General features: G+C 41.9%; 1 long non-coding RNA gene across 1 annotated transcript; it reads right to left on the reverse strand.

Moving 5' to 3' along the window:
• Positions 1–213: 213 nt before the first annotated feature.
• On the reverse strand, positions 214–10,643 carry LOC110483134 (uncharacterized). Its single transcript, XR_002467519.4, has 5 exons — positions 10,184–10,643; positions 7,437–7,683; positions 5,240–5,374; positions 4,721–4,850; positions 214–3,371 (listed from the first exon to the last, which is right to left on the reverse strand). It is a non-coding gene; the product is annotated as an uncharacterized LOC110483134 (long non-coding RNA).
• Positions 10,644–14,979: the final 4,336 nt, after the last annotated feature.

Raw genomic sequence — 14,979 nt, forward strand, 5'->3', positions numbered from 1 at the left:
ATAAACAGAACTAAAGGGGAGCATAGTTGTTTTTTTAAGGAGGTAGTCAGTGTCATTGGTTATTGTAAGCTTTAGGTGAAGGGTGGATTTTAGAAGTTCCTAATGATACTTGATCTCCCTCCACTGACCACCCAACTGATCACCTCTGTTTAAAAGTTCTGTCCAGATCCTTTCCCAGAAATACTTGTAAATGAACTCAGCAGAGAGCTTAGATGGCTTTTGTAGCTGGATACATTTATATGCACAGAAGACTTTGAACCTTGTGACAACTGTTTTTTGGTTGTATAAGCCATGTCTAAGGACAAGTGCCAGCTAGAGGAAGTGCCTTACGCAGGATTTTTTAAGAAGAGGTTAGCAGAAGCAGAAATCAAATACCAGTCCCTGGGAATCAATCGCATGGGTCAGGCCAGCTTCCCCAGGCAGATAGGATAGAGGCATCTCAAGTTGCTCAGCTGGACTGCTGCCTCCTCAAATAGAAGGTGAACAGTGCAGAAGTAGGCTGGCACATAACCTTCCTACACTCTTTAAAGAGCAAAGAATAAAATTATAAGATAAATAGGACACTAAAACTTTTCCATCTAGAGAGAGGGTCATACAAAGAGGTTAAAGAAGCTGGCTGTTATCATCTGATCAAACAGGCTGCATTCAGGGAGCTGGGCTGGAGCCTGGCATAGGCTTTCACAGAGTGAATGACAAGGGCTGCTATCACTGGTGACAAGGTCACAGACTAGTAATTTATTAACCATTTATATTACTTGATTTATTCACCATTATGCAAGAAATTGGAGGATTGTAATACACATTGCATGCTGCAGCTTATTTGTTCTTCTTAAAAGTAAATGGTGATTTTCTCTATTGTGGTGAGGAGATTTTGCCAAGACTACAAACTTGCACATATCAGCATAGGAATATGTAGACTGGGTTAGACTGGGTGTCCATCTTGCCCTGTCCTCCGTCTCTGGCAGAAGTTAGTGGTGGACATCTAGGTATAAAGTAAAAGTATGCAATGATGTGTTCTGGCCTCCCACCACCAGCTATCTGTAACATGAATGACTTAAGGAAGTCTATCTTTGTGTTTCAAGTAGTACTCAATTTGTACAACTTCAGGTTGCCTGATAAAATGCTTGTGTCTAAAATACAACCATGAAAGTTAACATCTATGTTGTACTCTTCCTCCAGATAGGCCAAAATAACCAGCAGTCCCCACAGCCCCAAGCAAAGCATCCCTTGGAGGGATCCACAGTCTGTGCAAGGATGCAGCTGCTGTTACAGCGCAGCCTAGAAACTCTGAATGCAGAATTACAAGAAGTTAGGGGCCTTTCTCACCTGTTATTCCTTGTAATTTATGCAAATATATTCTGGGATCAAAATGCTCTACATTGCTTGAGAAATTATGATGACAACAACAAAGGCACAACTGTACCCTTTAATCAACCTTTTCACAATCTTAATTTTTCCCTTCTCTAGCTAAGCAGTACTTCAAATTCCCAAGCAAAAGCCAAAGAGACCCAAGTTAGAGTTTTGTTATTTTCTGAAAACCTGAACTCAGAGAACTTATATCCGGGAGTTATTTATCAGATTGTCTCATACACTGCTCATACCTCCCCCACTCAACTAACTCCCAGGTTGCAGCTAAAATTCTTACTGTGTTAATTCTTCTGGTCCATTCTGAAAGATTTCATATGAAACTAGTTTTTACCCCTTTCCTTTTGGAGGTTATTGTACTGTCACTGAATTTCTTTCCATAAACTCAGGCTTTGGAAATCCTTAAATAGCTAGTCTGTATCCTCACTGTTACTGGAGAATGTTTTCAAAACAGCTGACATGCCAGACGCCCCCACAATCATTTAGACATAATCCATTATTTATTTTTGTTCTCATAAATTGCTTTATCCAGACCTTAAAGACTGGATGTTTTCCTGTTTCTTTTCCTCTCTGACTCTCTTTCTTATGTTTCAACACATTTCATATACACAGTTGAATGGAAATCTCTGTATTGGATTTATCTTTAGAGACCTGAAGGGCAAGCCCACTCTATCCTCCATTCAGTGCATAATTTGATTCATGCACTCTTTTTTTATCACCAGCTTTATTGTCAGGAAGACACAGGCAAAGACAAGCTGAAGGCAGGGTATTCTGGGTAATCCCTGAGGGAGCAAAGTCTTTGGAGAGGGTGGTTGTTAATTTTCTACAGATATTAATTGTGCTAAAGGATGTTTGGAAATGTCTGGAGGTCAGTGCTGGCATGTGGAGAAAATACTGAGTGAACCAGACACCAATTGAATTATTATCTGTGATTTTGGGGACGGAAGAGTCTCTTAAGCTATTTTGGAAAATCCTTCCAGACGCCTAACTTTGTCATTAGGTATCTAAATAGTTTAGGGATAAAAAATCCCCTGGTTTCCATGGGTCTTGGCAAAAATCAGTTCAGTGTGTTTCAGAGTGCTGGAAATTCTAAATATATCTACTGAATAACACCATTCTGAGTGCAGAGTTCCAGGTAGCTAGAAAAACACACTTGACAGAAGGCGGATGTTCGTATTTGGTCCCTAGCAATTGATATATCTTCAGTGTTGAAGCATGACATATAGACCAAGATTATCCAGCCCTACTCACCCTCTGAACATATGAACATGGACAATAGGTTAAGGCAATATTTTGAAATATAACTTCCTCTCCCTCTCCCTGCTCAGCTGGAAGTGCCAAGCACTAATCCATCTTTCTGCATTCATCAGTTGTTCAGCACTTTTGAAGCTCAAATTCCCCAGCTATTTCAGATGGAGTGCTTTAAAAATAGGGCAGGGAGAGAAATTCACCTGATCTTTATAGAAAGACCTTCCTCTGGTAAGCAGAAAGAATGCCTGTATAGAATAAAGGTGTTCATGCTCAAGTAGACTGAGCTTGTCAACTTTTTTTTTGCTTGGGGCACAAAACAGCTATCACTAAAGAACAGGGTCAGGTTTCGCCTACTGACCTAGGTTTGGAAGGCAGCAACAAAATGCAGGAGTTCCGGTCTCCTTAGCAAAGCTGAACTGTGTGTGTGCACTTTACTTTTTTTTCTCTCCAGCAATGTCCCATTAAGAAAGGCTTAAGTAGATGAAAAAAATTAAAGATTTTGCCTTCTTTTTTTTTTTTTTCTGGTAGAGAATTAAGTGCTCTGAGCTCTTCTGCGAGCATATAGCCTTCTTCTATGTGTTGGGAGTCTTCGCAGCTGAGTATTTCCACGCCTCTGGCTCTGCAGAGCATTCAGTCGAAGGGGAAGGACAGTTTTGCTGATGACATTGAGGCGTTCATTCAGTTCTTCCAGCCTTTTCCTTATCGACTGGACTTCCCTCACAAGGTTGTCCACAGCTGCAGAAACAGGGCGGAGGCTACAACGAGAGTAATACAGAAGAATAACTCCATTTAGGGAGTGTTTCTGAGCATGTAAAGTAATTTACCATGACCTTTGTTTCTTGCTGGGTAAGGGCCCTTGATGATGAAAGACTTGCAAGCAACCATTAAAAGATGCTTCAAAGCTACCCTGCTCTTCGGTGATGGGAGTTCATCTGAGGGGCCCCATCTGAACCCTGGAACCCTGGAAAACACAAGATTCAGGACCAGCACGAACAACATGGTCTTTCCACCACCTTATTTTAATTAGTAATAATTAACTAGGAATATACCTGGAGACTAGGCCAGTGGTTCCCATGGAGTACTGCTAGTCCTCAGCATTTCTAATGGACCAGTCTGTGTCCTTGTCAGCAAACTAGTAATTCAAAGCCCAGTACAGGATGTATGGCTGGATACTCTCATCACATCTTCTTGAACTAAAGATTGAACTTTCCAAATACAAGACTTAATATCGCCCTTGGTAATCTGGGGCACCAATGAATTTCAGCACTGACAGTGGGAAAGTTGTGATGAATTCTGTGCTAGTAACAACAGCCACCATGCAGCCAGGGAGAAATCCACTTGATGCCAAAGGCCAATGTATATTCTATGACGTATCCTCCTGAAACCCTGATTTGTACAGATACCATGTGATCACCTGTCTTTTTTATTATTCTAGACTTTCCTCTTCAACTGACTCAATGTGTAACATTTGCAAACATTTTTTTCTTGTTCCTGAAAAGAAAAACTACTTATGGAAGACAGCCACTTTACTTGCTTTAGGAACAATTCTGTTTTAAGTGATATTAGGTTTCTAGTAATTCCCAGTATTTCCTTTTCCTCTCTTTCTTTCACTCTTTCTGAAAATACAAGATCGAAGTAAATTTTGTGAGTTTGTTCAACACTTAATATCTCCAGCAATGCAAAGGGGGGATATGATGACATGAACTAGTGAATAGCTTTCGCAATTCTAGATGTTAGAGACTGAAATAAAAAAACATCCCAGACCAAATCAGCTTCTTTTCCCTGATCTGTGGCCAAGTCCATGTGTGGATTTGTAGAAAAATTCATTTTTTCCAGCCTGTTCTCACAAGTGTAAGCTGCCAAGGGCATTTTCTTTAGGGAGGTTCTTGTAATACAGTGATGGTAGTTGAGAGTGTTTCACAATAAATAGTTAGCAGAGTATTCAGTTTACTAATCAGAGCTGGTAGCACAACAGGCATGAGATAGTGTGTTTTATCTCCTCTCAACTGAGAAATACAAAAATTCATCTTTTAGAACATGAATCCTGCTCAGGGAAGGACACACAGGAGAGGACTGAATCCCACTTCCAGATGTAATGAATTACCTGGAGAACTCAGGCAGGAGAGCATTTGGATTGTTCAGCAGGGTATGCTTCATTTGCCAGAAGATGTCATTTCCCCATTTCTCGAGGGTTTGAGTAATGCTGTAAACACCTTCTATGTTAACCTTGTCAGCTAGGTTAGCAGGATATTCATGGAAGAGAGGAAAACAAATGTGTCAGCACAAGGAAATACAAGCCAGTGCTCCAAGTTTGATTCCATTCCCCATCACAAACTCAGTCACAATGAAATGCCAAATACTAAGCACATGAAGGATATAAATTAAAAAGCGGGCAACTCTCCCTCACAGTGTAATTCTCTGCCTCCATGTGCCCAGGTTTTCTGATGTCACTGGATACCCCAGCTGATTATTTCTAAAAGTATTTTTTTCTCCAGAAGTCTCCAGCAGCTACCCAGGAATCAAGAAAGAGCAGTCATGAATGAGCACTGTCTATCTCATTCCAAGGACAAAATAATGAGTTACTGAACACCTCCCATGCTGAACCACCATTGTGATCTCCTACCGCCTTCTCTGTAGTTCCATTTCTGGTGCTGGTCCAGGAAGTCCTGAGATTTACTGCAGGGCAAAAGGATGAAGAGGAGGAAAAGAGGAAGAGTCACCATGATGGCTGTTGTAGGATCTTGACTTATCCCTGTCTCTGTGGAGACAAAAGTCTTGCTAAGTGCTTAATTTCTTTTTTCTTCTCTTTCTCCACTGCCCATCTGTTTTCATAACACCAAATTTCTCTTTGGTGATGTTTTTATTTAAAATGTTCAAGTTGCTCAGAATAGGTTTTACAGAAGCACAGGGACATTTCTTCTTCAAGTATGAACTTTACTTCCTTTTCAATCAGCAGTGGTACTGAGATGCTTCATCAGCCAGCAGCAGCTGGGGAAGTAGCTTTGCTTCCTATGTAGCCATGTTGGGATAGCTCCTTATGACTACAATTGTTCTGGCAGCATCAGGAGGAGGTGCTATAAAGTGTGAAAATCACTGCATCCCTACTTTGTATTTGGGAGAAACAAGATAAACAACCATTAAACAATTTATCAAGTGTCTCATGGTGGCCAGAATAATAAAAAAAAATGTTCTTTTTGGTCTGATCCACTAACCAGTGGCAATATCTTAGATGCTGCCCAGTGATGGAGCCTCAAAGGTAACCCCACTCCCATGTACCATCTCTACCTTGCCATGGTGCTACAGGGTCAGTTCCTCCTGAGCAAAGCTGCAGAGTCCACAGGACATGTATATGAACTGATGTGAGCACTTACCTAACTCCTTGTTTTCTTTAAAGTTTACCATCATTCCCAAGCCAGCCCTACCTACATGCCCTCCTGGGCTAGTACCATCTCTAAACATAAGGGGATAGAAAAGTCTCTGCACAGCTTACTCATGCTGATTTTTTATTCTTTCCTGATAAATTAGTCCCTCAGTGTTGAATCTGGTACTTTAATTAAAAAAAAAATGTCATGAACAGCTGTTCTGCTAGAAATTGGCTGAAAATATCCATTATGCACATATTGCACATAGCAAACAGAAAAAATGTATTGCCAAGTTCATGGGGTTTAGTGATGATTTTGGTCATCTGTAGTCACAGTGATGGAGGGGCTCATGTGAGAAGCAGGCACATCCAGAAAATCTGAATTATTCTCCTGTTCAGGTACATGCATCAAAAGCCTAAGATCTCACTGCAAAATATGAGAACATTAAATTTCTTTTTTAATATAATATAACCATCTGGGAGAATTTAGACACCTAAAACTTACCAGAAGCTGTACAGATAAAGCAGTAAATAAGTAATTCCTTTCACTTTGTGCCTTTCTTACATTTGATCACTAGGGTATTTTAATTGCAACTGCATTTATTTTTCCACTATTTAAAGTATCAGTATGAATATAGGCATAGTAATGGAAAATGTCATGATACTTTAAAAACATTACTTTCCATCTGTCAGGATGCAATTTGTATTTAGTATTCTTCATCTAATTGCAGTATTCATTTAAAGGAAAAATAAATTACCTTCTTCCTATCTCACACATGCATACACCTTTTCTTCCTGCTAACTCAGACCTGCCAAAATAAAGACCTTTAAGAAGGTCTGACGATATCACCAAGGCTCATAATGAAAAGGTCTTCATGGACCTTCTTGAAACTATTTGCATTGACACCATGCCTCCTCCACCTTTCAGCTTTTCCAGATAAATGCGCCAGCTTTTACAGCTTTTTTTTTTCTCCCTTTCTTTGAATGATTATGCCCTGCATATGCCTTTTTAATCTTTCCTGATGGGAAAGGACTTACCAGACACCCATGTGTCTAATTGCAAATGATTTGAAAATGCTGCCAACACCAAGGAGACAAGCTTGTGGCTTCCAAGCTAATTGGAAAATTTCCTGAAGAGATTGTCCATTCCTTATCCTTTCCAGCTCCCACTTGTTTCAATACCCCACAGCTGGGATACTTTGATCTTTCTCTATTTGTTAAAAGTAGGGTGGAAAAAAATTCCACCTACATCTTATATTGAAAATCCACGCTACTTGAGCTCCAACTTTTTAAAACATCAGGTGTCCAAATGAATCACAATACACACATGTTCTATTTGCAGGACCCTTCACAGACCAGTTTCTTTGTAGCTTTGCTCCCTGCATTCCTGAGGGTCTACTATAATTTATTATCACAGTAAACATCAGGTTATAATCATCTTTGAAGTAGATTCTCATACCTCAGGCACACAGAAAATGAGCAATCTTCCCTCTCTTAGGTGGAATTGTAGACAGCAAATGGATATTCACTAACAAATTCCTAGCTGAAAAAGTCTGTGGAGTCATCTGTAACAGGAACCAGATGCCCAGCCAATTCAAATATGTCTTCTGCCGTTTTGCAGAATTGCACTGGAAAGTACTCTCAGGGTAGAACACAGATGGACAAGCAGGGACAGCTCTCTCACATCCTTGGATGGAAACTCTTTCCTAAATGCAGAGAATAACAATATCAACATATTAGTTTTGTCATTGTTACTCTTAATTACAATAATATGAAGTGCTCTCAGAAAATTACATCACATTCTGCCCTTGGAGCAGAGTAGGCTCAGTGATTCACTAGACAGGCCCTTCATCTTCAGGCAGTGAAGACCAACATATTTGTCTCATTATTACACTTTTTTTTTTCATCCTTTTACTTTTTGATTCCTTACTTCAGCATGATAAAAGAGCTCAGCTAGTTTAATACCCTGAGCACAGCCAAAATCCCTGCCCCAAAGCAAAGGAGTACTGCCAGTATTTGAACTCCCATCACTGTCCCTCTCCCATTAACCCCTTTGGTTTCTTGTTGCTCTATTTCCAGTGCTCATCCCTCCTCACAATGTAGTGGGTAATCACAACAGAGCCATGAGATTTCCTTGGTATCTGCCTCAGACGTTGGCAGCTGGGGTCAAGTGTGATGACTGAAGTACACCACTGCTTGTGGGTGTGCTGCCTGCCAGGATATGGGGGACTTGTCCAGGTTACCTTCTTCTAGTACCAAACACAGCTTCATTTCAGAGAGCTCTCTCTCCCCTGAAGCCTGAGGAGAACACACATCCTATTGCAGACTTGTGAGTTGCTTCTTCACGATGTAGAGCTTGCCTGCCCCTTGTACAAAGAGGGCTTCAAGCCTTCCCCTGTACTTCTGACTGCTCTAAACACATGCCCTCTCCTGAGTGCAGCAGCATCCCAGTGGGTTAGCTTACACCCATGCTTGCTTTGAGATTGTTGATTACAGTTATCAATCCCTGCAGTGATACCTAAAATTAAGGATTTTTTTTCTGCATTTGAACATTGAAATGCAAGCGAATTACATTAGTGCTTTTCATTTGAGGTCTGTTCTCCTCTCATAACTTTTTCAAGTTCCTTTTGAGCTACTTTCAGACTGAAGCTCAAGAGTGATTCTGGATTTTGTGTTGTTTGCAGGGAAATAAAATATACTTCTAAGTGAATCAGGGAGCTTGATCTCAGGTAAATCATAAATACATAAAATGTATCTCTCACCCTAATGATAATGGATATTTAAACATCAAAGTATGTTTAAGATTCTCAATTTTGTAAAGGATCTCAATAGATAATAAAGCTATTTTTGCACACTGTTGGAATCTCTCTCTTTTTTTCCTTCTATCTCTTTTATTTGCATTGCAATATTTTAAGGCCAAATTACTTACACACACCCAACTGAAAGGTTCTGTTTTATGTATTAGGTTCAAGAGGTTTAAGTTATATAAACCAAACAGTTTCTTATTAAAAAAAAAACAAAAAACCAAAAACATATTGTAGCTGCATACAATTTCTAATGCCAGTTCTTTGAGACTCCCAGCCTGGGATCTTGAAAGGTCTCTAAGCTTTTAGAGGAGAAGGCTGCCAAGCCTGTGAGTCCAGAACAATCAAAGTATTTGCAAGCTCTACTTGCAAAGCGGATGGCATTTCTTAGCTCTCCGAGCAAACAAGAAACATTAGCATATGCTTGTAGAATTATGTAATGGTGGAAAGATCGTGAAAAAGGCCAAAAATAATTTAAAAAATTGGATCCTACAATATTAAGCCAGCCACAGTAGTACAGCTAGAATATCACCTGTTTCAGAAGTCTTTATTATAAATCCATTGTAATGTAATATTCTTCAATTTACGTGTGTGGGTACAATGCTGTAAGTTGGTGCACACACACACTCAGTTTGAGGTCAGAATAACAATATGTAGGAATAACAATATCCTCCTGAATTTTTCAAGTTTGGCTACAAATTTGAGTTAAATAGTGCTTTTTCCTATAACTAAGAGTTACAGTGCTCATTTTCTACCTGGATGTTGTGTGAAAGTGAAGAGCATCTGAATCCCTAATACAGCCTGACCCCCATGCCAAACAAGGAGATCTGATTGACAGCCCTGATGACAGACAGCTATGGTGATGCTGTTGCCAGCAAGCAGCCATAGTGGAGATAAAGAAGAAGAAAAAAAAGCCATCCAGGTGCAAAGCAACCATCTGCTGCAATACATCTGTAAAGTACAGTTGTAATATTCACCTTCTGCCTCTCCTCCAGGAGTGCCTGCTTTTTCAGGATATGTCTTATCTTCAACTCTCTCTCATTTTAGTACGTGGTCCTTCCTCTTAGGAAGTTTTTTCTCTCTCCTTAGATAGTCACCCACAGATCTTGCACTCTCCATGTCTGCCTGTCTGACAGTCTGCCTGACTAAGGATTTGCTTTCTCTTTCTTTCTCCCTATTTCTCTCACTCTGCAAACCCCTGTTCTCTGTAGAAACTGTAGGTAGCAATCCTCCAACCTCCACCAGTCTGTAAATATTCCTTCCTCTCCTGGCTCTTCCCACAGGAGCCTTTAGAGTCCCTCAAAGCAACAACTTCTTTCTGAGGTGTATGGATCTGTTTCCTCCAGAGGAAGAAACAAAACATTCCTGGGAAAGAAGGCAGAGAATTGTATACAAGCATTACCTTTGCTCTTGAGGCCAGTTCTTCCGTGATGAAGCTTCCAAATCTCTGCCTCCCTGCTCCTTTCTTCCCCTTACCACCCCCTCTGCATTTCAGTTTGCGAGTGACGTGTCCCTCTTCATTTCCCTGCTTTCCACATTTCCACAGTCTTTCCGTGGAGCCTCCTCCAGCTGTACCTCTCTTAGCCCTCCCTCCCACTCCTGCAAACTGGCCATCTCTCCCCACACATGGGAGCCTTATGGGAAGCCTGGGCGATGGAGCCCTTCTCAAAAACAGCTCTGTCTCCAAGGACACTCGTGTTATCTTTGTCCCCGGTTCTTTTGGGCAGCTCTCAGTCGCTGGCTCTCTGGCACATCTGTATGACTTCTCCTACTAGTCACAGTTTCCACTACGCAGTGCTTCTCTCTGGCTGCTTGAACCCTCCAGCCATCCAGTCGTGAATTTGTTCGCCGCGTTCTTCCTGCCTTTTAACTAACACGCCAATTAATTCCCTGCTGATTAGTTCATTCCTGATGCATTCTGCCAAATCTATTTCCAGTGGAATAAACAAGGAGGGGTGAATCGGCTGCAGTGTTGTTTTTTTTTTCCCTTGATCCCCTCCCCCAGGTCTGCATTTGCCAAATCAAACAGGCTTTGGTCTGGTCACTACTTAATAAAAAGATTTCTGAACAAATGCAAGGTGTTGACAGGATGAATTTTGTGAAGCAGGGAGCGAACCCCTGACTCTGGTCCCATGTCCATGTCAAACTGGTATTCTGTTGTGATTTGAGATGTGCAGCTGCCACAGCCCAAAGCTGCAGAATTGTTGCACACATCACTCATGACTAGACCCATGGCACTGCTTGCAAGTGCCTTGGCCAAATCTGCATTCTTCTCAGTATTACTTCTCCAGTATCAACTGGCAAGAACACCCTCTCTGTTTCCTGACCAGCCTATTCTTACTTCATTCAGTTTTCCACAGCCAAGACGCTGCACTATACAGTGAGAAAAAAGACACTTTTCTCACAGGGCAAAGGACTGCCCAGCCACTCAGAATAAAAGGATATGTGGATACCAGAGGATATGTGCAAGTGATATGGACAGAGCAGTTAAAAATGCAGTATTGTGATTGCAACAGATGCTGGTGTAAACCAGCTGAGGAGTTGATTGTGAGGGAAGCTGAGTGGCTTCTAAGCACAGACCATAAACATCAGCCAAACATCAGCCAGGATTATCTTTTAGTCAGCCACTTAAATCTACTCAAGAAGAGAGAGGTTCCACTGGAACTAGACTCAGGGATATCTGCTTCTCTGACACCAGAAGCATGTTGTTTTGACTGCTCCTGCTCCCCCAGTCCCACTGGCTCTGTGGCAGGGAAATTTCTGAGAAGACTGACTTATTCATGGAGCCTCGCCACTGAAACAGCAGGACACTTTTTTGCAAAGTTATAAAACACCAGTTTTTAAAATCAATGCACAATATACAGGCTTAACACAGACCAGCCTCCAGAGGAACTGGAAACATATTTTTTCAGGGCTCAAACAAGCAAACAAAATGTCCAGGCAACAGGCAAATAACCCAAACAATCATCTGCCTCCAGCTGTTCCCCATTCAGCATGTGGCAAACACCGTCCTGTTACGCCTTTGCATCTGCCTGCCAAGAGGAAGCAAACTGCTGATGGTCAGTGTGAGACGGGGACACCAGCTTGAATGCTCCAAGCAAGAACCCCTCCAAGGGGGCATAACACAGAGTTTGGGTGAGCAAACCTGATGGCACTTCACAGCATGCATCGACCCGGTGCCGGCAGACCCAACTGCTCAGAGGGCAGCTCCCAGTGGTACATCAAGATGTATACTTGCTGCTGGGCAGTTTGTGGGATTTTGCAGCAGGTGCTGCCTTCCTTTTTGTATAAAAAGGAAGGCAGCACCTTATTACCTACCCTCTCCTTCTCTTTATTGTGTTTCCAGTTCATAAAGGACTGGGCACTTCCCTCTGGGGTCTCAGCCACAGGGTGCCCAGCGTTGGCAGAACAATGCTGAGACTAGAAATAGACCCATCAGGAGTTTGGCTGGGGCAACTCTCTGCAATAACTCCCTCAACTAACACACCCCATAAAGGCAGCATGTGGGCACATCCTGCAATCTCAGGTGCTGCACAGCTGACATTTTTGCACAGTTCTGACCATCTTTCTCATGCTAGGGTGAACTGGTCTTGGCTTTACTGCATGGGTCCATTAGAAACTCCATGGTCGTCTGCATTATTTAAAACTTCCTGAAGTGTGCCGTTTTGCACCTGCTAGAAATGTTATTATCACTTTTCCTGGGTTTACTTGCCTTTATTTTTTCTTACTGTTATCCTTCACTGCTTGATTATATTTATTTTGTTGTTTGAACAAGCATTTCCTGTTTATTGCAATGTCTACTCCTGTGTGACAGCTCTGTCACGGAAGGACTCAGCCAGGCACAGGAGGAAAGAGGATGGTGTTCCTGGCCTTGCCATGTAGCCATGCAGACTAGAAGGATGGGATGAACAAAACGGGTGAAAACATTGGCTTAACACTAGTAGGAATGCAAAGATACAGGTTATTTCTTCCCTCTGGACATCTGGGAAAAGGTACAGCTGGGAACAGCTCCTGGCCCAGCAGCTAGTCAGGAGGCAACTGCCCTCTGAGCTTTCACCAGAGCTGTGTGTGAAACCACTCCATTGTGCAGCTCTGCACGAGTGACCTTCTCCAGCTTGAGAACCTTCAATAGCAGCGTTCCATGCAGCTCCTTTCAGGGTCAAGGAGCAATCAGAGGTTTCAGCATGGGCAGGCTGGAAAAGGCTGTAGTCTATGACAGACAGGCAGGAAGAAGCAAGGGGTGACACAGGCTTAACACTGATTAGGGGCTGGTGGCTGTGTGTTTTCACGCTTTTTGGCTTGAAACGTTTTTCTAAATGACCACATTGTCTACACAAAGCTCCTAAGCCTAACCCCAAGTATGTAACTTTTCAGCATCTGGCATTTTCAAACTGCTTTGGAAAAAAAGATAAATAAAATGAACAGTGACAGTCACATAAATTAATGAACTATTTGCAACTTTTTGATTGATATTCAAACACTTGGCAGGTCCAATTTATATGCAAATCAGCTTATATTCACAGCGTAAAGAAGGAAAACTTAATTTCTCATGCTTTGCAAATCATTAAATCCTCTGAACATATTGCTTAGTCATATGTTCCTCAAAAGCATCAGTTTAACCACAATTCACTTGTCCTTGCAATCCATTAGCCTCACAGAGAACTCTGGGCTTGGGGAACAAGCCATTTTTGTGGGGACACATGGAATTAAGAGTGGGCTATGCTGCACCACAAATGTAAAATCATAGCAAACTATGGGCTTTTGCAGTGTATGTGTGTGTGCCAGATGTTAGAAGATCACAAATGAGGACAGCAGACATCCCAGTTCCTGTTTCTGGCTGTTTTCTACCATTCCTTTGCTCCCAGCTCTAATTGGTACCAGAAGCATTTTCTTAGAAGGAGTCACTTTGCTGGACAGCTCTTGCCCTGTCTATCACAGGCTTTGCTAACTGAGACTTGAAAAGGATCCAGGATATATCCTGTAAATATTTACATAGATACAGGACTGTCATTGCTCTTAAATCAAAGCCTGGAAGACAGGAAATGGCATATGGAACAGAAAGACTTTTTGTTCAGAAAGACCTGGAAGGGAAAGAATAACAACAACTGTGATGGCTTTTCCAGAGTTTGCCACCTGGGACTGCCCCCACAAGTGCTGTGCTCTCAGGAAGATCTCTTTCTGAAGCCTGATGACATCAGTGGAAAAAAGCCCTCTGGTACCAAAGACTTTGGATCAGAACTATTCTTTTTCCTGTTCATATCTGAAAAATAAAAAAGACCTCTCTTCATCAACTAGACCACTTGGTGTCTCTCTTCTGCTCCTTACTGTTACAATTCAAGGTGTTCCAGAACAGAGCAGGACATGAAAGAGTGAGTATATTATTTGCAGAAACAGCACCTGAAACAGGGAAAGCAAGAGCAGCAGCAGATGCTGAGGAAATGTGACGTGTTCATTAGCCAAGCGGAGTCTCTTTTGATGCATTTGGCCAGTACTCCTTCCTCTCATTCAGTGATGGAGAACGTTGCCTTGTGCGTTCTCACACAAATCGTGATTTGAAGAAGTGGTGGTGTTCCAGGGTCCATGTGGAATCAGGAAGCCTTGTGGCTTTGGGGAAGCCACAAAACCCTCCTTGCTCAACTTCCCCCCCTTGTGGGAAAGGGAGAGTTCACGTATTCACTCACCTCGGAAGGCTGTGGTGACGACTGAGGATAGCTTTGAAAAACAACCTGGCCATCTTCTGCAATTAATCAATGACAACAATAAAATGAAATAAAATGAAATAAAATGAAATAAAATGAAATGAAATAAAATGAAATAAAATAAAATAAAATAAAATAAAATAAAATAAAATAAAATAAAATAAAATAAAATAAAATAAAATAAAATAAAATAAAATAAACCAGATTTTTTCTAACCAAAACTGTCCAAGAATGAAGGCATATATTTATAGCAACAACAATTTAAGGGAGTGACACTTTCTGTGCAAACCACTTAGGATGGCAAGCCTATTTTCCATCTGTCTGCGCCCATACAGTCGCGCAGGCTGCGGAGATCGGGCTGCCCTCGGTCACGGCTCGCTGCCACCGGCCCGGCCCGGCCGGCCCCGCGGTCTCTGCGGCTCCCGCTCCCCAGCGGCACGAAGGGCCCGCTCCTCTCCCGCCGGGGAACTACAATTCCCAGCAGGCCGCGGGGCGGCGC

This window comes from Lonchura striata, chromosome 1A (assembly GCF_050655825.1).
Source record: "Lonchura striata isolate lonStrDom1 chromosome 1A, ASM5065582v1, whole genome shotgun sequence".
NCBI lineage: Eukaryota > Metazoa > Chordata > Aves > Passeriformes > Estrildidae > Lonchura > Lonchura striata.